Genomic DNA, 25,162 nt, shown 5'->3' with positions numbered 1-25,162 from the left:
TAATGTTGATTCTTGAACCAACAAAGTTTTTTTTTTTTTTGCTTTTGTTTTTTCTTTCATAGTAAGAAGCTACAAACTTTTGTACTTGATGGAGGTTTAGAGAGGTTGTGAGGCAAGAAATTGTTTTTTTTTTTTCTTGCAGCGATTACCCGCTGTATACATAATGCCCAGAAGACGTTAATCATGGTTTGTTGTTCTTGGCATGTGAACATGCCTACTCATGGAAGGGCATATGTCGGAAAGAAGCTTGGACAAGCGTATAATTGTTTTTAAATTTACTTGCTTTATTGCTTAGATAACTAAAATAGACCTTGGCGAAGTACGAAGTACACAACATGTATAACGGGTTTTGTCGAATGGTCACAATTTGATTTGGTTTGGTTGCCAATTGCAAAGAATGTGCCAAATATACTCTAGGACTAATGGATAAGAGTGAACCTCTAACGTCACCAATAGGTCCTTCAGTTTCGAAACTGAAAAATAAGATTGTTCATGAAATATTTCAGCGTGCGGCAGGGACGTAGCCAGGATTTCATTTCGGGGGGGGCCCACCTGACCAAAATGTTGAAAGTTCATGTTAGCGAAAATTTGTTATTTAGCAATGACTTAAACCTTATTTTAGGCTCATATTATTGATGAAATAATTTTCATTGCTATGTTCTAATTAAAATGACGTAAAACTTCTTGCCCAATTTCCCTTTGTTTTCAGAACTTTTTTGTCCATATATGAGGGTTAATATATGTTCAAAACAATGTATATATTAATAATAGCATATATTTGTGGGTGTATCATTTATCAAATAACTCACAACTACAATGAATGTTATGTAATTCAGTAATATCACTTCGGTAAGACCAAAAGATAGAGTATACAATCGGAAATCCTTAGAAATATCTTAATATTCAACTTTTTTGTTTACATGGAATGTTAAGGACCTTTTCTTTGTTTCCTACTACACAAACGTTCAAAATCACGGCATTAATATTCCACTCCAATTTTATTGAGTAATTTATGGAAGGAAAATGAGATTATTTTTTGGTCTTTTTCATGCTGCGGTGTCAGAATATGGCCAATTTTTCAATTTCAGAAATTCAGGTGTCCAATCGTTGTTATTGTCATAAAGAAACCAGTTGTAGTTATTTTTCTAAAGGTATTTTGGTGTCAACTCGTAGATCTCATCACAAAGAATTTCTGAAGGCCGATAATGGTTTTCTTCATAGATAGCTAATGCTGACCAATAGTGAGTCTATCCATGATGAAATTCTAGCACCCAATCGCGGGTATGTAAATGACAAATTCTTTCGCCCAATCGTGCATCTGTCAATAGACTAATTTTGGCGTCCAATCTTCGGACTTCTCTTATAGAAATTCTGGTTTCCTATCGTGGATCTTCTCGTAAATTGATCAGGAACTAGGAATCTGAATTATTTTAAAATGAAATTCTGGCGCCCAATCCAAGGTTTATACATATATACATTATTTTATCAAAAATCCATAAACACAATTTTTCCCAATCTACGTTTTTTATACTCTCAGCCTTTAGTCAAAATATGCCTCATCGAAATAATGGTTTTAGGGCCAAAGTTTGTTTGGAAGAAATCTGTTTAAGAAAACTTGGGGCCTACTTAGCTATGTTCGTCCTTCTGGTTGGCTGCCGGGAGAACACGATAATTCTCGAAAGATCAACCGATTCGGTCCAAAATTTGGCCTTCGTGGTATTTTGTCCAAATTTTGATCAAATTCGAAGATGGACCTTATCGATCCACTCTTTTGGTAACCTTCCACAGAGATTTCAAAAATTTTCAGAGAAGTGCAGTTTAAGACCTGTCTGGATAATTAGTAAATATATGTACCTGTGAAAGCTTAAGACCTCAGTAGTCATGGTTTCCTTCCTTTATGATAATAATTTAGTTATAAGAAAAATATGAAATAAATTAATAAATAAAAATATCTCTCTGGAAACGCTTTGCTTTTTTGCAAAAAGTGTTCTCGGTTCACCTATTATTACAGTACAAGGTTTTTCAAGGGCAAGTCCATAATTGCAGTGAGAATGGCCCGAAAGCTGTAAAGAACACCTACGGCCATAATGTGTAGAGGATGGTGCGCACGACAATTTTCGAACCTATACTCTTTGGTCCATACTTTGTTAATCGCAATATTTCTGCGAGCCTTATAAAAAGATCAAAAATGATGATTTTCTGTCTACTCCTTCTGGTATTTCCCCCAAATTTCAAGACTTTTAGCTAAAGTGATATTTACGATTTTTCTTGAACGGAGCAACCGATTTGGTCTAAACTTTGTTTTTTGTAAAATTTTGTCCAAACTTAGTTTTAGCTCGAAAATGGGCCATACTAGGTACATCCCTCACAAACCTTCAAAATAATGGTTAATGCAGTTTAAGGTATGTTCAAGGATCCTTAGAAATTTTTACTGAAGGTATTCCTTGTGTTTAGAGCGGTATTATGTTTTTTGTGGACATGTCCATATTTGCAGAAAAAAACTGAAAATTATACTGTCACGAACTGAAATGACAGGTGGGCGCAATATTTTTTAAAAGGCATGACTCCAAAAATAGGATCTACTTAAAAATGATCTATGTCGATCCTGTCTATTTCTTTAGATACCCCCTCCGCAACACTTGTGATCAATGATAGAATCCATATTTTGTTGGCAAGTTCATGCTTTCGAAAATGGATACACAATTCTTAAAATCTCCTAATACATAGCTTTGGGTTAAAGGATTTTGGTTGCGTAGCCGCTTATCGATCTGTCCACAGATGAAAGTTTCAGTTCTGGTACTTGTTGAGATTTTGACGACGAACAACATGTTTCCGATCAGTTTTTTTATTTCGTTTGTCGTCACAAATTCCTTTGCCGAAGAGGAACATTTCTAGAAATGTGCATCCATTGAAAGTTCCTCCCAAAATACAATTCAAAGAGCAATCAACAGAAAAAACAATGAAGATGAAATTCAATGTAATTTCGAAATATTGGAAATAATATGCAATAAAAAAAATTAAAAAATTTGACCTCAATCTCAATAATCTTGATTTTATTAACATTCGAAAGGTTTAACACAACATAAAAATGCGACAGGAAAATCCTTTTTTGTACAATAGACATTTACTAATTTGTAACAAGAGACCAGATTCAAATAATCTCAACGGACAACACTGCGGTGGAACAGAAATTATATCACAAAACAGGGTTGATATAGTTTTTTTACAAAAAAAAAAATAAAACCTCAAGGATTAAGCAACGATTTTATCTTTTATTGTTGAATTGGTCTTATCAAAAACTTCAAAAACAAAAGATCGCAAGAATGGTTTTTCTAGACGTTGTTTATAAGCCAAAATATTGGACGTTCAATAAATACAAATGAACATCTTTTTCTGAACTCAGTAACACTTACATTCAGCCTAAAATTACGAATAAACGCTTAAACAACACCTTAAAACTTAACAACAACATGCAGAAAATTGCTCAAAAAGCCTAACGTGTTTATTATGATTACCCTTTCAAATATGTTGGACAATTAGTATACCAATGTAGTTAGATAATTCTCTGTAATTCTTCCTCCAAATACTTTACATATTTCTTGAAAAATTTAAAACAGTTAAAAATTTTATTTAAAAATTACTAAAATGTGTAGCATAAGCTAATATTCTATGGGAACGAAAATCATTTCGGGGGGGGCCCGAGCCCCCCGGGCCCCCCCCCTGGCTACGTCGGTGGCGTGCGGGTACAAGCCTAAGTACACTCAGAAAGAATATAGGAAATATTTGATTACAGAAAACTTATTTTATGTTGTATATAGTTGCAGCAACAAAATATTTTGCTGTATAGTTACAGTAACTGCTTTCCTTCAAAATATGATTAAGATTACAAAAAAGTTGTTTTTAAATATCAAAAGTTTCTCTACCATTTCCCCTTTTATAATAGTTTTTGGTTTCTTAGTTTCCCAATCTCATTAAAATGTTAATAAATCTTTACTTACTTAAGTAAGTATACCCGGCCAGGTAACACGGCCAAGCTTCATAAAACAAAAATCCGGTCATTAGCTAGTTTGTTGTTAAATGTCTAAAACATAATCACCATTGGCCAAGTAAGAGAAAGAATCCACAAAAAAACACACACAAATTCGTTCATTGCGTGTTAAAAACATTTACGGGAGGGCTTTGTTGGACAGACTTGCTGTGTAGATAATAATTTATTATGTGAATAACAACAATATATATGTTGTGAACTACTTATTTCGATGATAGAGCTAAAGTCATTAAGATGTCAATTATCTTTGAGTTGAGTTTGAGAAGTTTGACTTCCAAAACTATTTATGCTGAGGTCACACGATTACTTGAATGATGAATAGAGAGGCAGAAGAAAATAAAAATACGAGAGGGAATTTATGAGTAAATCTATTAATTCGAAGGTTGATATTTACATTCTGGTCTTTCCTTCTCCCTTTAATAATAGCTGGGAACCTCAAAAGTCAAATTACAGATAGCTCCGTCGAACAATGTAGCTAAGACCCTCAAAATACCGAAAATCGGGAGGTACCTTTATATGGGCGCTACATCAAAATATGGACATATGTTGACCATTTTTAGTGAAGAAGTTTCGTGACCACAGAAAATCTCAAATGTCAAATTACAGCTAGTTCGGTTAAAAATTGTATTTAAAACCCACAAAATACTGAAAATCGGGAGTTACAGTATGTATGTTGACCTCAAATGTAAAATTTGAGCTAGTTCGGTTAAAAAGTGTAGCTAAACCCCTCAAAATACAGAAAATCGGGCGGTAACGTTATATGGGAGTTATACCAAAACAGGGACCTATGTTGACGATTTTTGGTGGAGAAGTTTTGTAAACACTGAGAACCTCAAATGACAAATTACAGCTAGTTCGGTTAAAAAATTGGGGGCTATTCCAAAACATGGACCTATATTGACAAGTTTTGGTGGAGAAGTTTCGGTACCACTGATTAAATGTCAAATTTCAGCTAATCTGGTCAGAAAATGTAGCTAAAATCCCCAAAATACCTTAAATCGGGAGGTACCGTTATATGGGGGCTATACCACAACGTGCACATATATAGCCAATCTTCCAACTTGACCTGCCTATGCAAAAAAGACACTCGGGCGCAACATTTATCCGTTCTATCTCAATTATTGCTAGATTGATTACAACAGACTCCCATATGGATATGGCTAGATCGTAATAGAATTTTATCCTGATAAAGAATATATCGTCACCAGAAATGCCCGAAGACGTAACCGACATGAAAGTCAAAATTCGTTTTTTGATATCATGAAGCTAATGTACATGCTTTGGCAAAATTTCAAGCTTCTACGGTGAAAAATAATGATCCTATTCCGGAAATTGCATTTCGAAAAATGGGATAAAATTTCAGATTTTTTTGTACATGATTGAAATGTCCAAAATATTCTCCCCCATAAGATCGATATTTTATAAAAAACAGTTTTCATTTTATAACGTTTTTTGCTTCTCCTCTAAAATTATGTTTTTGAGGGTTAAGTCTTCGGGCATTTTAGGTGACGATATATTCTTTGTATGGTCGCAAATGATTAGTTCGATATGTTACAAACAGAAAAACAAACTTAATATACCCTCCATACTATAATGTAGGTTATAAAAAAGAATAAAGTTCGGCCGAGTCGATTTGTTATAGCCTTCACCAGGAAATACTCTGAACTTATATGGAATAATAAATTTTCTTGTTGGTACGAAAGTACCAATACCCACAATTTTAGGTGGAACTCCAAACACCTTACTTTAGCTATACTAAAACAAACGCCTACGTCCACAATTTTTTATGGAGAAGTTTTTAATCACTGGGAACCACAAATGCCAAAGGACATCCAATCTTTCCTGAAAATGTAGATAAAACAAGTAATAACGTATCAGACGGCTTTGTCGACATAGATATACCCTCAACCTGTGAGACAATGAAAAGAAGCAAATCCAGTAGGGGTTGTTTTTCCGAAACATTACCGTTGTAATGAGTACTGCGAGAACTATCCGAAATAAAGTTGAAAATTTATCCGCGAATACGGGGGAGGCACCCACAGAAGTTGACCGTCCATTTTCGAATTAGACGGAAGTTTGGAAAAATGATTAATACATACATGGATTGGTCTTTTTAAGAGCAATAGTTGGTGGCCGTAGGATTTTACCGGCATTGGGATAATTATGTCATTCAGTATCCGTATAAAAATGATATTGTCGTATAATGAACCGCGTGGATTACGTGCTGTAAAAATTATAAAACGACCCTAGACATGTCTCTCAACAACACATTATTGAACAAATTTGAAATTTTGAGTGTGAGGTAACCGAAGGAGTGGACCGATATAGTCCACATTCCGACATGATTTATGTGTGAAAGAAATATGACCATCCGCAAAGCTTGGACTAATGACAATCACTTCTTTCGATAGGCACGACTATCCGGCACATTAGTTGGTCACAGTGGGGTTTTTAGAGCTTTTGGACGATCTTGTCAGGAAGCATGAACTTGCCGACGAAATACATTATATATCTATGACAGGTTCACCACAAGTACTACTGGTAAAAAATTGCAAACGATTCTCGAACAGCCCATAAACTGCACTTCAACAAAAATGTTGAACTTTTGTGAGGGAGGTACCCGCAGATGTTTTTCAATAGAGAGCATCTTGGAAGATGATGTACATTTGGAAGAAATTTTACGACGTGAAAAGTTTCGGCCAAATCGGTTACTCAATTCATATTTCAATTCATAAGTGTTCATCAGTAATTCGAATTGATGTCAACAGGGTTATTTAGAGCTTTGGACATTTCCTCAGTAAGTATTGAATTGCCCTAAAAAAATTTTTCTGTCGTATAAAGGGACGCCTAAAGGCTTAGGGTATAACATTTAAGAACGGTGTAAGGGTTGGCCGGGTCGAGTTGTATTGAAGTAAAATGGAAACAAATATTTTCTTATCGTTTATGAAAGTTCTAAGCTCTTCCGCCACGTCAGGGCTTATTCCAGGGAAAGTGAAATATTCTAATGGAAAAATATTAATTTCTTTTAAACAAGGTTTAATACCATTGAGACATAGATCTTTTCTACCCATTAAGAATCCGAAATACCAAGTTACAGCCACTTTAGTAGAGAAATCTGTTAAAAAACTTTACTTTGGACGGTATCGCTACAAGGAGCAAGCTGAAAGATTGGAGAAGATTGTCGATTCATTTCCGGCATTTGAAAAAGTCGGCTTGGGTCATACCAACCTAGAAAAACATACAATCAAGCTGGTTGAGGGGACTAACCCCATAAAAGATAGACACTATCCTATCTCACCAGCAGAAATAGTGTATCAAGAAATCGACAGAATGTTGGAACTCAATGTTATTGAAGAAAGCGATAGTGCGTGGAATAATAGAACCACCATAGTAAGGAAACCGGGTAAAAACCGTTTCTGTCTAGACGCACGAAAATTAAATGCCGTGACAATAAAAGACTCATATCCCCTTCAGAACATTGATGGGATCCTGAGCCGGATAGATCAGACTGTTTTTATAAGCATTGTAGATCTAAAACATGCCTTTTGGCAAATAGAGCTGGATGAGGAGTCAAGACCATACACGGCTTTCACCGTGGCAGGACGTCCGCTCTATCAATTCCGAATGATGCCATTTGGGTTATGTAATGCGGCGCAACGTCTTTGTCGATTGATGGACAAGGTCATACCTCCCCGACTTAAAACCAATGTTTTTATCTATTTAGATGACCTGTTAGTTATTTCCGAAGATTTTGAAAGTCATCTGAAATTATTAGATCAGGTGGCTGAATGCTTGAGAAAAGCAAACCTGACCATTGGGCTGAAAAAGAGCATGTTCTGTTTTAAAGAACTGAAATATTTAGGCTTCATAATAGGTGGCGGTGTTTTGAAAACTGATCCTGAAAAGGTTCAGGCCATCAAAAATTTAAAAGGAACCGTGGGCTGGTACCGCAGGTTTATTAAAAACTTTGCCAGCATATCAGCACCTTTAACTGATACCTTAAAAAAACCATAAGTGGCACATTAAATGTAGCTTAAGTCCACAAAGTACTGCGATATGGGGGTAATACCTAAATGATAGGACAAATTTTCTGACGTCTTGGAACCTTACATGTGAAAAATAAGCTAAAATCATCAAAACAGAAAAAAATGGGATGTACCGTTATGTGGGGGCTATATCACAATGTGGACCTATAGTAACATTTCCAAGGTAAAGTTTTGTGGGAACAAAGAAAACCAAGTGCTAAATTTCAGCCATTTCGGTGTGATAATGAGGCGAAAACCTTCAAAATACCAAAAATCGGATGGTACCGTTCTATGCGGGCTGTATCAAAACGAGGGTTTGTACTGACAAATTTCTCGAAGGAATGTTTTGTAGGGCCAAGCAAGTCCCAAAGACCAAATTTCAGCAACTTGGTTACCAAACATCGTAGAAGTAATGGAAGCTTCGGTAACAAATTATAAAGCTCTATCTTAAATATTGCGAGCTTTATCTGGATTTCAACAGTCAGATGGTTGGACAGGCGGCCTATTCCGTTGGTTGAAGCATGATAAAAGTTTTGTTTTTTGGCAAAAACTCACGCACAAGCTCCGATGTGTCAGCTGATGCGTTATCATGATTGGGTTTTCCTCAATTCTTCACATTTGACCGAACTTGAATATCTTTTTTTCGGCCATCTTCTCAGCCTTGAAGATAAAATTCTGAGGTGATCTAGCCATGTCCGTCTGTTGTAATCACTCTAATCAATTGAACTAGAATGCGAGTGTTTTTTTTCATAGACAGGTAAAGTTAGAAGATGAGCTATATTTCATGAATTTAGCTAAATTTTTTGATGGAATTACCTTTAATTTGAAATTTGAGATTCCCAGTTGTTACAAAACTTCTCCACCTAATGTTGTCAATATGGGTCCATGTGTTTGCTATAACCCTCATTAAAGGGTATCTTCCGATTTTCGGTGTTTTCAGGATGTTAGGTAAATTTTTGGACGGAACTACCTGAAATTTGACATTTCCCAGTAGTCACAAAACTTTTCCCATCAAAAATTTTCAATATAAATAAATGTTTTGGTATAGCCCCTCATTTAACGGTACCTATCGATTTTCGGTATTTTGGGGATTTTAGCTAACATTTTAACTGTAATTTGACATTTGAGGTTTCACTTAAAAAAAATGTCAATAAAGGTAGGTACCACCCCATGTTCTGTATTTTCAGGATTTTAGTTTTATTCTTTGACGGAACTGCCTATCATTTCACATTTAAGATTTCCAGTGGTCACAAAACTGCTCCACAACAAAATTGTCAGCATAGGTCTATGTTTTTGTATAGGCTACATACATTGGTACCTTTCGATTTTAGGTGTTTTGAGGAGTTTAGCTACATTTGTTATAATTTGACATTTTAGATTCGCAGTTGTCGCAACAACCACCAACAATTGACAACGTAGGTCCACACTTTGATAAAGTCCCCATATAAAGTGCCGAAGACATCTTTAGGCACATTTTCTGGCCTAATATAGGCATTTGGTGTAGCCGTGGTCATAAAATATTTCCACCTAAAGTTGTGGACAGGAAAGAAGACTTATTATTCAATTTTAGTTCAGAATATTTTATGGTGGAGGGTATAACAAGTTCTGCCCGACCGGACAAAACATTTTTTTTTTGTTTTTAATTTTTTGTAGTTTAACTGTAATGAAGAATATCTGGGATTTGGTTGGGATATTTCAATAAATGGAATCACTTTATATGGTCTTCTGAGCTTTAAATTGGTACCAATTGTGTTACCAGAGGTGATCAAATAGAGCTATAGAAATGACAGGCCACAATTTCCAATTTGTGGAATTTTATTTCCACATCGGATATCTGTGGTTCTGCTGTACGTATTCCAAGGTAGTTTTGGTAATTGTAGTTTTGGATGGCTGGCAGCAAAATTATATTTCTGCTAACATTCATCAAGTAGCTATACCGAATTTCCTCGAATCTGTGCAAAAATTACTCCCGTAAAAGTATCTCCATGGCTAATGTGTCAGGTGATGGTAATGTATTTAAATTAGCTCAAAAGTGTCTAAATATTAAATACTAAAATTTAATTTTTTATATTATAAGTAAATTTACACATCCATAAATATGTGCATATATGTATGTATTGTATATACACATAAGTGAAACCAATGCATATAATAAATATAAATAAATATTGCCAATAATCAAATAATTAATGTAGGCATTTTATTTAATGTGTTTCCAAATATTTTTAATTTTTAATAATTATTTATATATGAAAGTGGTTACACTTACTTAGGTTACATTAGAGAGAAAATCCATTGCGTAATGTTAACTGTAAATAAATAAAAGAGAGATAACAAATAATTAAAATTAAATATTGTACAAAATGTGATTAAAATTGCAACTTTATAATTGCCGAAATGAAATAGAAAAGTTGCCAAAATCAAATTTTTATAATAGGAAAACAATTTAAATTAAAATCAATTCCAGTGACATTTGTAAAACAATTGACGAAAGATATTAACGCTCTCAGAAAAAATTACAATGACAGGAAGAAGTAGTAAACCAATAAAATAGGCATTTAATATTTTTTGGTGACAAAAAAGTTTGCCACTAAAAAAAGTTTATTTTCCAGAACAAAAAAAAAAAAAAAAAACAAATGTTGTTAACACTTAAATAATTCCAAAATAATTCACATTTGTACTAGATTTTTTATTAGTTTTTTTTTTTTATAAAATAACTACCCACAAATACCACACAAGAACAACAACAACAAAAATGTGTTTAATTTTGTAGAATTTAATTTATGTATGTTTATACAAAAAAAATGCAATCAAAATATTTCATCACCAAAAACAAAACACCGAAATTTATTCAAATTTATTTACACATTTTGTTTCCTCACTCGGATTTGAAAGACAAACAGCAAATCAACACAAATAAAAGCAAAAAATATTAAAATTTAATTGAATTCATATCCTTTTGCAAATTCAATCAAATATTTGTCTATTATACCGAAATTTGCAACAAAATGTTATATTTCCTCAATTGTTGTCGTTTCTATTCCCTCTCCCAGTTACGATGTAACTGTTTTAATTTTCAAATGACACATATACATAAATATTTGCAAGTGTGTCAGCATAAATCAATGTCAAAAAAATTGCATTGTAAATTTCATTATGCAGGGATTTTATGTCAAATATGGCGACTAAATGCGTGCATATATGCATACATATACATTAGGGTTATGACTTTTTGACATTTTTTCTCAAAAATGATTTCCTGTAGCAGGGATGAATGAACTTTTGCCTATTAATCACTATGCTATCGTTTATTCCATTGAAATATAAAAAAAGTTCACGCACAAATCGATTTTAAAAAAATAATTTTTTGAAAAAAAATATAAAATGAAAAAAAAATTTTTTCAAAAAATTATTTTTTGTTGCACGAATGAATAAATATAAGCCTACTAATAACTATAATAACGTTTATTCATTCAAACATTAAAAAAGTCGCGAAAAAAGTCACTTTGAAAAAATTTTAAATTTTTTGTTTTTTGTTAAAAAATTATATTTTTGAATAAAAGCGTTTACGACATTTTTACGATTCTCAGAATTGAAGAAAAATAGTGAGAAATAAATTTTATGTCATTCTAATTATCTCATGTGGCTCAAAAGTTTATTTTCAATTATATATCTGTTTTCAGTGACTTCAAAAAATTGTCCATAATTTTGATAAATTCAAATTTTAAAATCATTTTGTGCGTGAGGTTTTTTCACCGAATCACCTTATAATTAAGATTTTATGTAATCTTATGGCAAAACTCATCACGCTATGATACAGGGATATGAGGTTGTAAAAAAGTCATAACCCTAATATACATATGTATTTAGATATGTGCATACATGCATATGTATATATGTTATGCGGGAATTTTAAGTACGTCAATATAAAACTATCCTTTTCTAGCATGGTGTGAACTTTGTTACGGAAACAACGGAAACAATGATAACAAAATGGAAAATAGGTTGGTCATCCTTTATAATTAAATTCTAGACAAAATTCATAATGTTAATGAATTTTAATCTCAAATGTTTTTGGCTGATGTTTTCATTCGATAATGTTTGTGAAGAATTGTTATTATCAAAGAATACTTTTTTAAAGCTTAACATTGGATTTAATAGCTGAACATTAGATTTAAAATTATCAAATAAAAAAGTTCTAAAGGTTCCGGGCCGAATTTTTTATACCCTCCACCGTGAAATATTCTGAACTTATACGGAATAGCTACTTTTCATTCTGCTACGAAAGTACCAATTACAAAATTTTAGTTTGAGAAGGTTGTTTGTTGGCTACTGGCAACCCAAATACCTATTTTTTGCTAATTCGTTCAAGTAGAAACTTGAAAATACCTGAAATCGGGGGTACCGTTATATGAGGGCTATACCACAATGTAGGGCTATATCGACAATTTTTATGGAGAAATATTTGTGACCACATGAAAACTCAAATGTCAAATAACAGCTAGTTGGTCAACAAATGAAATCCTTAAAATCATTAAGCGGAGTACACACTATCATACAAAACTGACAATCAACGTACTTTTAGGATAATTTTCTGGCAAATAAAAACTTTTATTTAGCTAAAAATGTTTAAAATACAATATGTAAGGTATTATTTAGAGATTAGGAAATAATTATTCAGCTGGACTTTGATATTAACGAAATAGGATGTCAGTTTTGTTGGTCAGTGTGTACTGTGCTTTAGGTATCGTTATATGGGGTCTATACCAAAATATGGACCAATGAGGAACATTTTTGGTGTATACGTTTTGTGACCACTTGGAATATCAATTTACAGGTAGTTCGGACAAAAAATGTAGCTAAAATCCTCAAAATCGGGAGGTATCATTATGTATATGTGGACTATGCCAAACCATGGACCAATGTTGAAAATTCACTGGAAACCTCAAATGCCAAATTAAATGTAGTTCGGTCAAACAATTTAACTAATATCTAAAAACAAACCTAAAATCTGGAGGTACCGTTATATGGAGTCTATACCAAAATATGTACCTATGTTGATAATTTTTATTGGAGAAGTTTTGTGACCACTGGGATCTTCAAATCTCAAATTACAGGTAGTTCAGTCAACAAATGTAACAATAACCTTCACAAGACGCAAAATCGGAACCTCTGTTGATAATTTTCGTTTTGTAACCACTGATAGCTTCAAATGTCAAATTACAGGTAGTTCGGTAAAATGTTTTCCAATATCTTTGAAACACCTTAAAACGTGATGTACCGTTATATTGGGGCTATATCAACATATGCAATTTTTGGTTGAGAAATTTTGTGACCACTGGGAAGCTCAAATGTCAAATTTAAGGGATTCAGTCCGGGTCCATCGTGATTTGCATCATTTTTCGTAAATTGTGGTAGCAACTTCATGATTGGAAGAGACGTTGTACTCCTGTATTCCCCTGAGAGTGAGATAAAGATCCTCCAAATACTTAAAATCGGGAGGCTACACTAAAACATGGACCAATGATGAAAATTTTTGTTGCAGGAGTTTTATGATACCGACTTTAGGTATTAATCGGTAGGAACTTTTATACTGGCGCAATGTCAAAATATGCACGTAAGTTGACAATTTTTAGTGAAGAAGTTTTGTGACTTTTGGGAACATCAAATCTGAAATTGCAGGTAGTTCGGTAAAAAAATATATCCAATATCTAAAAAATACCTAAAATATGGAGGTACGCTTATTTGGGGCTATATCAAAATATGCACATATGTTGACAATTTTTGTGGGGACAAACAACAATCTCTCCAGAAGGAAGGGGGGGGGTGATTCTGTTCACCATATGATTACCAAGATAACTCTCCTATTATTATGATAACGTAAGGGAAAATGGTCGTCTCCTCACGCAAATGAACCACTGAAGACTTGATAAGGCGTCCTGTTGCCATCCTTAAGGCAGTGTTATGAGTGAACCGAATACTCTTCCATTGTAGCAAACCGGTAAGGTATAATTTAACAGAGATCGGTCTATTGCGTTGTATGTGTTCAGCGTTGTATGATGTCAGCTAGTTATATGAGGACCTTGTACCTAATTGTGACTTCGACATGCATTCGAATGTTAACCCATGTATCCTGGTGTCGTTGGTGCTCGAAACTGTTCTACCGTTAAACCGGACATTCGGTGGCATTTCCATATCTGCCGTCCCTGCAGTAAACAGAGTGTCCGTAGATTTTTTAGGGCAAGAATGCGGTGAGATTAATTAAATAGGACTTTAACTTTTCCAGATGATGACCCAACGCCAAAATCGGGCAATCATTTGCATATGTAAAGGTCTTGAGGAGTTAAACGACAAGAAAGGTAGACGTTACATCATTCCGCATAAATCATCGTTCCTTCGGTAAGTTCAATTTTTCCTCTTCAGAACTTCGATTTCTTGTTTCTGAATTCTACGTACGACTGGCGTCCATACATAGTAATAGATTATGCAATGTATCAATGCTTTTGCGGATGAGGTACCTGAAAGAATACATCGGCATAGTCTATTTTTGGAGTGAATCTTATTTTGGGTGTCATTTCTATTCGATAGATTGCCCACACTCCAGTCATTTCAGTTGGTCACCGTATAACTTAGAGGTTTTGGACCACTATGCCAGGCATGAATTGACTTGCCCACGAAAAACGTAATATCGCTGTAAAAAGGGTCACAAGAAGTAACATCGGTATACATTTCCAAAAAAGGATCTTCGAACGTACCCTTAACTGCACTTAAGCAAAAGTGTTGAACTTTTGTGGGTGAAGTACCCTAAGGATTGGACCGATATATTCCATATTCGAACTATTCGATTAGCAGAAATATTACGATGTGCAAAGTATGGACCATTTCGGTTACTGCCTTCGTGCGAAACATTTTAGGGAATAGTTTCGAAATTTTGTGGGGGAGGTCCCGGAAGAAGTGGACCGAATATGGTTGATCTTCGAACTTTGTACGAAATATTACGAAGGCCAAATTACGATGTACAATGTATGGACCAAATCGGTTACTGCCACGGAAAGTTATCGTGCACACCATTTAAGCGAAAAGTTTTGAGCTTTTGTGGGGGATGTAGCCGAAGAATTGGACCGATATGACCAATCTTCTATCTTAAACTAAGTTTGGACAAAATATTACGAATGCCACATTTTGTACCGAATCAGCTGATCCGTTCCCAAATTGTCTGAAACGGATTTCGTCCAAACATACTTGGGGTCTCAAACATTTTTTTCGATGAGGCACATTTTTGTCACATGAAATTGCATATGCCATCGTTACTCTAAAAGCTGAGGGTGTAATGATGCATTTTCAGAGTTGTGGTTAGCGTGGGAAGATTGCTGGGGGACGACGACGATCAACTGAGATCTACGTTCGCACAGTATGATACCACTAAGTCCCTACCGATGTATTCCCTCAAATTGGGTAGACCGAGGCAAGCTCTGATAAACCGAGACAACCTTTGATAGACCGAAGTAACCTCTGATAGACCGACGCAACTTCTGAAATACACCTACTCCTTACTTTTGTTGCAACTCAGTGAAGTTTAAGTGTGGTAGAAGAATATGTAACATACGCAGCACCAACACCTATGTAAAGACCATACTTTTGACACCTTTCGTGAAGGGTAGCAATTCGTGTTTCCTTACACATATTTGCACAATATTTTAACTATATCTATCCCCTGTTTTAATTTCATGTCACCTTGTTTTGTTTTTTCTGGTTCCCTTTATGGTTTTACTTTCAACACCTTCTATGCTTTAGTTAGTTTGGTTTTATTTTCAGTTGACTTGAAGCGTATCAGGTAAAAATGAAGAAAAATTCAACCACATATTAGACATGCTATATATATACGTACATATAAATACATATGCATGTATAGAGCTGTGTATGTACTTATGTGTTCATGCGAATTGATGATGTTGGTGGTGTTGGTATTTTCCAAACCAACAATTATTACCGTTTATGCTTGAGATCATTTTCCCACACATTATTTTTTTTCTGTTTGCCTCTACAAACCACAATAAGCTTGGTAGGTTCACGCGATATATTGTCGGGGAAATAAATTATGAGAAAGGGGTATTGGATATTGTAAGTAATACAAACGCAAAAGCAAAGGCCAAAATCTTGTTTGGAAACATAGGACACAACAACATATACTATTGTCTATCATATTTAGCTATGTTATAAAGCGTTTATGATGCTTCAAATAAGTTTGTAAACAGATATTGATTTGCTTTATAGAAAGAAATCTTTTCCCAAGTATATGCCTTATTTTGTACCCCTCCTTTAACGTTTTTTTGCAAAAGTTAAAAACCATTTGACGCATAAATAAACGAGCATAAATTTACTTCACCAAATGATTATCATTTATTTTGTTTTTTTCTTGGTTTTCTTAGAAAAACTACCACAACAGGAGGAAAACATAAAAACAAAATTGAGTAAATTAATATTCAGGCATTTATTTGTATGGTGAGAAATAAGTTCAAAAAGAAGGCGTTAGGCAAAAATTGTATGCGGCTATTTGATGTTTGGAAATAGGTAAAAAATTACACAATTTCACACATATTGTATAACACGCTTGAAATATAGTTGTTGTAACAGTATCAAGCATAGATGCAAACCCCTTTAAAAAATTGTTCTCAATATCAAAAAGACTTTTAAAATATATTCTTTGGATTGATTGACTCCTAAAGGTCATTTTTAGTGGATTAATCATCACTAGATAGCGGAATTTTATGCACCCCCTATTTTTGGTCCGATTCATGTCAAATTTTGCGACTGGGCATATTTTTGGCTTCTGATTAAATTGCAATCGAAACATATGATATATGTATACAAAATTATGCAAAATGCATAAATTTTGCATGTGTACATATAATAGGTACAAAAATGTTAGTGTGATAATTTTCTTTCTCTTTCTGTTTACAATTCTCTTCAGACAACTCAATAAAATAGAAAAATGTATAACCACAACCGCAACCTACAAAATTCCGAAAATCCGGAGGTATCGTTCTATGGGGGCTATATGAAGACGTGGACCTATACCGACAAATTTCAGGTGAACAGTTTTGGAACACCTAACAAAGACTAAATACCAAATTTCAATCATTTCGGTGGGATGTTGGGGCCACCCCTCAAAATACCGAAAATCGGGAGGTACCGTTCTATGGGGGCTATATGAAGACGTGGACCTATACCGACAAATTTCAGGTGAAAAGTTTTGTACCCCCAACGAAGACTAAATGCCAAATTTCAATCATTGCGGTGGGATATCGGGCCCACAAGCTTAAAAATATCGAAAATAGGGAGATACCGTTCTATGGGAGCTATATGAAGACGTGGACCTATACCGACAAATTTCAGATGAAAAGTTTTGTACCCCCAACGAAGACTTAATGCCAAATTTCAGTCAGTTGGGTGGGATATCGGGGCCATAACTTTCAAAATACCGAAAATAGGGAGGTACCGTTCTATGGGAGCTATATGAAGACGTGAAAATATACCGAAAAATTTCAGATGAAAAGGTTTGTACCCCCAACGAAGACTAAATACCAAATTTCAGTCATTTCGGTGGGATATAGGGACCACAACCTTCAAAATACCGAAAATCGAGAGGTACCGTTCTATGGGGGCTATATGAAGACGTGGACCTATACCGACAAATTTCAGGTGAAAAGTTTTATGCCCCCACGAAGATTAAATAATAAATTTCAATAATTTCGGTGGTATATTGAGGCTACAACTTCCAAAATACCGAAAATCTGGAGGTACCGTTCTATGGGGGCTATATGAAGACGGGGACCTATACTGACAAAATTCAGGTGGAAAGGTTTATACTTCTAGCGAAGGATTAATACAAAATGTCAGCCATTTCAGTGTGATGTTGAGGCGACAGCCTTCAAAATATCGGAAATCGGGAGGTACCTTTCTATGTGGGCTATATGAAGATGTGGACCCATGCGGATAAATATCAGGTGTAAAGTTTCATACCCCTAACGAAGACTTAATACCAAATTTCAGCCATTTCGGTGGGATATTTAGACCACTAATCCTTGTATATATTTTTGCATGTGGTTTTGCATATGCTCATTTTATGCAAATATGCAAAAATGGGCCTAATTCGTTTTGTTTTGTGATAAAACGAGTTTCTGTATAATCAGATTTTCTCTACGACCATCCTAACAATATATGCATTTGCATAGGATTCCGCTGTCTAATCATCACTAATTCTCACAACATGGGCTAGCCAACGCAATCGTTGTAAATCGATACGTTATACGATGTCTTAGTATAGCCGGTACAATACACGGACTTCGGAACCATACATTAGCACGGGTAGTATCAGTATTTCGGAGAGAGTGCTTTTTGTTTGTTTATAAACTGCATATATAGTCCAAAGTAGCATAAGCCAGTACTATCACAACTGATGTTGTTTGTTGTGTGTTATGGCGGTGCCGAGGTAAGCGAAGTCTTTAACTACCTCAAAATTGTATATATCAACTTTCACAATTGATTCAAGTTCTCTGGATACCAACAACTTGGTCTTATCGCCGTTTATTACGAGGCCCACTTTAGCAGATTTCACTTCGACATTTTCAAAGGTGTTATTTACTCCGTTTACTGATCGACCCATGATGTCAGTGTCGCCAGCCAGTAACATGTAGCTTCTTGTAGATATTGTACCATTTCTAGTAAATTTTGCACTTTGTTTAATCTTTTTTCCAGCAGGATGTTAAAAAGATTGTACTAAAGGTTGTGTCATTGTCTGAAACCTATTTGGGATCTTAGCTATTTGTGAAGGTTCTTTCTGTATTTTAACTGAGAACCTGGCATCAGTTACTGTTATTATACAAAGCCGAACGAGCTTTGCCGGAATACTAAACGTGGAGACATGGCTTGAAATACTTTTAAAAGTATTGTGCTGTTAAAGCGTGCTTCATAATCAAAAAATATGGTAGTTATGAATCTGCATCTCTTGGGTCTTTTCCAGGATTTTCCTCATTTACATAATATTTAGGGCAATAGCCTAAAGACTTTTGTCCGTATAATTTGAGCTGACAGTTTTATTTCGTTTCCGACAGTAATTTCTTCCATAAGAACGCGCTTACTAGTAGATGCATACACCTTAGCAGCGTCGTGTCGCATCCGATCCAAATTCTTGATCAGGATAAAATTCTGAGTCGATATACCAATGTCCGTATGTTGTGATAACACCAGCGTCCTAAAAACTTGAGCTAGAACGCTAGATTTTTGCACCCGAATATCTTTGTACCCTCCTCCATAATATGGAGGATATAATCGAAATATTCATCGGAGGCCCTATAAAGTATATATATTCTTGATCAGACCAAAATTCTAAATCGATATAACCGCGTCCGTCCGACCGTCCATCTGTCCATCCGTCTGTTGAAATTAAGATACAGCTCGCAATTGGTCCTAGGATGTTTGGCATTGCAAATGGGCCATATTGGTCCACGTTTTTATACAGCCCCCATAGAACAGTACCACCCGATGTTCGGTATTTTGAAGGTTTTAGCTTTATTGTCACACCGAAATGGCTGAAATTTGGTATTTAGTCTTCGTTGGGGGTATAAAACTTTCCCCCAGAAATTTGTTGGTATATCTCCACGCCCATAGACCGGTACCTCCCTATTTCCGGTATTTTGAAGGTTGTGGACTCAATATTCCACCAAAATGGCTGAAATTTGGTGTTTGGTCTTCATTTTGGGTATTAACCGTTCCATATGAAATTTGTCGGTATATGTCCACGCCTTCATATAGCCCCCATAGACCGGTACCTCCCTATTTCAGGTATTTTGAAGGTTATGGACTCAATATTCCACTGAAATGTCTGAAATTTGGTATTTGGTCTTCATTTGGGGTATTAAACGTTCCATATGAAATTTGTCGGTATAGGTCCACGCCTTCATATAGCCCCCATAGACCGGTACCTCCCTATTTCCGGTATTTTGAAGGTTATGGCCTCAATATTCCACCGAATTGGCTGAAATTTGGTATTTAGTCTTCATTTGGGGTGCTAAGGTTTCCATATGAAATTTGTCGGTATAGGTCCACGCCTTCATATAGCCCCCATAGAATGATACCTACCTTTTGGAGGTTGTGGCCTCTATACTCCACCGAAATGGTTGAATTTTGGTACTTAGTCTTCGTTTGGGGTATAAAACTTTCTGCCAAAAATTTGTCGGTATATGTCCACGTTTCAATATAGCCCCCATAGAACGGTACCTCCAGATTTTCGTAATTCTGAAGGTTGTGACGTCAATATCAAAAGACTGAATTTTTTTATTTAGTCTTCCATGGGGTTATAAAATATTCCAGAAGAGAATTATCAATGTAGGTCCGCGGGTTCCTATACCCCCCATAGATGGTATGATTTTCGGTATTTTGATGGTTTTACCGAAATATCGGAAATTGGGTATTTAGTCTTTTTTTTTTGAGTCTCCGCCAGAAACTTGTAGGTATAGATCGACATTTTGATATAGCCCCCATGGAACGGTACCTCCCGAATTTCGGTATTTTGAACGTTAGCAACATTGTTTTACCAAGCTTCCTGAAATTTGGTATTTAGTCTTCTTCATAAACGAAAAGAAACTAATTGTTCCATTTTACTTCAATACTACTCGTAGTGGAGGGTATAACAAGTTCGGCCTGGCCGAACTTAACGCCGTTCTTACATGTTTTTCTATAGGCAGGTCAAGTTCGACGATGGGCGACATATATCGACCCGTGTTTTGGTGTTGCTTCCGCAACTGTACCTCTCGATTATCGGTATTTTGCGAATTTTAACTAAATTTTTGGACCGAACCTGTACCTGTAATTTTACATTTGAAGTTCCCAGAGGTCAACAAACATCTGCACCAAAAGTCATCAACATAGGTCCATGTTTTGGTATAGCGTCCATATAACGACACCTACTGATTTTTGGTATTTTGCGGATCTGAGCTATATTTTTGGACAGAACTACCTGCAATTTAACATTAGAGGTTGCCAGTGTGCACAAAATATCTTCATCAACATCGGTCGATTATTTTGGTATAGCGTCCATATAAAGATTTTCGGTATTTTGCGGATTTTCGCTAAATTTTTGGACCGAACTATCAGTAATTTAACATTTAAGGTTGCCAGTGGACACAAACATCTGCACCAAATATCGTCAACATAGGTACTTATTTTGGTATATCTCCCATATAATGGTATCTCCCGATTTTCGTTACTTTGAAGCTAAATTTTTTAACCGAACTAGCGGTAATTTGCTATTTGAAGTTCCCAGTGGTCACAAAACTTCTCCACTAAAAATTGCCAAAATAGGTCCATGTTCTGATATATCCTTCATATAACGGCACCTCCCTCCTTTTCGTTATTTTTGGAATTTTAGCAGTAATTTTTAACCGAACTACCCGTAATTTGCCATTTGAGTTTTCTAGCGGTCACAACACTTCCCCACCAAAATTTGTCAACATATGTCCCACAAAACGATACCTTCCGATTATCGGTATTTTGAGCGTTTATGTACTTTTATGACTGAACTACTCATTATTTGACATTTGAGGTTCCCTGCAGTCACAAAACTTCTCCATTAAAATGTTTCCTCATTAGTTCTTGCTTTGACATAGCCCCCCATATAACGCTACCTCGCGATTTTAGGTATTTTGCTACATGTTTTGACCGAATTAGCGAGGAAAGTCCAGATGCTTAAATCTGGTGCTAGCTCATTCCTTTGTTGTACCAAAGATACTCTGCTTTCCATTTTAACAAGAATAATGACACTGATAAAATATACTTTTTTCTTCCTAAGCGCTCGTATAATATAAATTTGGTTAGGTTACTGCTAATCCGACGCCCAACCCCACATTGAATCGGTGCCACTGTGAAACGTTAAGAATTTTAATGTTTTTGTTGCAAAATTCTATCAAACATCATTAAACAAATTTGTTTATTTATTTATTCAATTTATCTATGTTTAAACTCTGCAAAAGGCTTTCAATAGAAATAAATTGATTTAAAAAACCATCATATCCTCATTGAAATATTATTCACAACTATGATTGACTTTGGTTTAACTTTTGCTCTCCACAACAAAATAACCTTACAACCTTTATGCTGATGGTTTTATTTATTCAAAGATGAGATGAAAAGAGGGATGTTCAAAGAAATCATTCAACCACAAGAATCAAATAAAGTGCAACTTATGGCATGTGTTTGTTATAACAAATGTTTGCCTCCATTTACATATACTCAACAATATCAAATAGTTGCATACTACATACATACATCCATATATATATACGTTCACAAACACATATATCAAAAGTAAGAGCCATAAACACCATGAAAATCTATGTTATCTGCTCATTGAATATCCAGCTTAAAGGTTGATCCTTTGTTGCATTGATGATATATAGCATATATGGGTAAAATGTACATATGTGGGTCTTATGTGCGTTGTCGTTGCAAATCCTCACACTGCAGGTTTGGCACAATGCTTGTTGATTTTATGTTCATTTTTCTAGCGCATGGATGAAAGGCAATTTGCAATTGAAATCTGCATGTCTTCCGTGTACGTCCATTGCATCCCTGGGTATTGGTTGCCAATAAATAAACAACGTGTCTCTGACAGAAGTTGAGTAAATAAAATTCACATTTGTCTGCCTTTGTGTCTTTTTTTATTTTGTTTCATATTTTTTTGGTGGCATTATTTGTCCTTCGATTTTATATATATTCTTTTCTCTTTTGTAGGGTGAAAGGATATTGAAATCCTTTGAATTGTAGCTTGATACATATATAGTGATGGTTGTTGATAAGTGCAGTAGCTTAAGCACGGCCAAGTAAGGCAAACGGAGTATATAATGATTGGGATTTTGGCGATTATTCTCTTAGACAAATGGAATCTATGGGGAAGCTAAATGGGGAAAATTGTGTTAACTCTGGAAACTAAAAAAAAAAAACAGTTGCTATTGAATGATTTCGAAGTTACGTATTTTAAATTAAGTAGGAGTTGAACTATAGTTATCTTCAGTTTCAACCTAATATTTAACTTATCCATAAATAAAATAAAGCGTTTTATGTTTCAAATGCAGACTCCAGAATATAGAACAGCAAAATAAATATTAGCATATAAACGAAAAGTACACATGTTCTGTCAAAAAAGAATTTGTGGATAAACATTCGCCACAAAAAATAAACGTGGGGTTTTAAGATTAATAAACGAGGATTCATTAAATGGTTTTTTACGTGGGATTCTATAACTCATTTTGTGGTTACCGAAAGATATGGGAAAAACTACAATGCTTATTATTTCGGTATGTGATGTTTTCTGAAATTTTGGAAAGATGCGCCTTTTGTTTGCAGGCAGGTATAGTCTGGTATAGTCCCAATATAAAAGCTAATCCCGATGTCAGGGGTTTGAAGCTTTTATCGCTTTCACATTTATGGTTCAAAGCGACCAAAAAACTTCTCCACAAAAAAATTTGACATATGTCCAATAGGGTTATGACTTGTTTACAACCTCGTATCCATGTATCACATTTTGATGAGCTTTTACCTAAGATTAGATAAAATCGTAATTATAAGGTGATTCGATAAAAAATCTTACGCAAAAAAGCTTTTAAAGTTGTTATATATGAGTTTTTATACCCTCAGCCTTTAGGCTAAAGAGGGTATTTACACTTTGATACGACCAAAAATGTGCCTCATCGAAATAATGATTTTAGACCCCAAGTATGTTTGTACGATATCCGTTTCAGACAATTTTGAGTTGATCTAGCAATGTCAGTCCGTCTGTCTATCTGTCAGGCTGGTGCGCACGATAACTCTAGAACGGATCAATCGATTCGGTTCAAATTTTGGGTATCGAAATGTTTTGTCCAGATTCGATTTAAGTTCGAAGATAGGTCCAATATAGGTCCACTCCTTCAGGTACCTCCCCCACAAATGTTCAAAAATTATCGCAAAACTTGTGCGCACGATAACTCTTGTAGGGAATAACTGATTTGGTCTATACTTTGGGCATCGTCTAATTTCTACCAAACTTATATGAGGTTCCAATATGGACTCAATCGGTCCACTCCTTCGGGTACCTCCCACACAAAATTTCGGACAAGTTCGAATCGCTTTGATTTTTGTTTACGCAAGTTGTATTCGCTGTCCTCTATACGACGCTGTAAGTTTCATTAGGGGCAAGTCCATACTTCCTGAGAAAATAGCCTGAAAGTTACAAAAAACCCGATGACACCGTGTGTAGTGGTTGGAGCGCAAGATAACTCTCGAACGGATCTGCCGATTTGGTCCAAAATTTGGCTTTCGTAATATTTTGTCCAAACTTAGTTCAAGTCCAAAGATGGATTATATCGGTCCACTCCTTCGGGTACCTCCCCCACAAAAGTTCGAAAATGTTCGGAAAATTTGTGCGTACGATAACTCTTGAAGGGAGTAACCGATTTGGTCCATACTTTGCACATTATGAAATTTCTACCAGACTTAGATCAGGTTTCAATGTGGACTCAATCGGTAAATTCCTTCGAGTACCTCCCACACAAAATTTCGGAAAAGTTCAGTTTAGGACCTGCTCTCGAATCGCCATGGTTTTTGTTGTATTCACTGTCCCCTATACGAAGGTACACGTTTCCTCAGGGGCAAGTCCATACTTCCTGAAAAAAATAGCCTGAAAGTTGAAAAACAAACTCTATGACACCATGTTTATGGGTGGAAGCGCCAGATAATTCTCGAACGGATATGCCGATTCCGGCCAAAATTTGGTCTTCGTAATATTGTTTCCAAACTTACTTTAAGTTTGTAGATAAGCCATATCGGTCCACTCCTTCAAGTACCTACCCCACAAAAGTTCGAAAATATTCGGAAAAATTGTGCGCACGATAACTCTTGATGGGAGTGACCGATTTGGTCCACATTCTCATAATATCTACCAGATATAGATCAGTTGGTCTATTCTGTAATTTTTTAACAACTTTACTCATTGTTTATTTTACAACAATTTCATTTGTTTGTTTTGTAGTTGTTACAAAAACAAAAAAAATTT

The 25,162-nt window shown here is 35.2% G+C and overlaps 1 protein-coding gene across 1 annotated transcript in view; it reads right to left on the bottom strand.

The window, feature by feature from the left end:
* The window catches only part of stan (Protocadherin-like wing polarity protein stan), a 228,675-nt gene that overhangs the window by 164,282 nt on the left and 39,231 nt on the right, over window positions 1–25,162 (bottom strand). The window contains exon 2 of the mRNA XM_073989243.1: window positions 10,343–10,382. The gene's annotated coding sequence lies outside the window, so the exon portion shown is untranslated. The remainder of the gene's footprint in view (window positions 1–10,342; window positions 10,383–25,162) is intronic.

The sequence above is a fragment of the Musca autumnalis genome, unplaced genomic scaffold (assembly GCF_047663935.1).
Source record: "Musca autumnalis isolate F117 unplaced genomic scaffold, ASM4766393v1 scaffold_5, whole genome shotgun sequence".
Taxonomy (NCBI): domain Eukaryota; kingdom Metazoa; phylum Arthropoda; class Insecta; order Diptera; family Muscidae; genus Musca; species Musca autumnalis.
The sequence above is the reverse complement of the archived record's forward strand: the minus strand, read 5'-3'. Positions and strand labels throughout refer to the sequence as shown.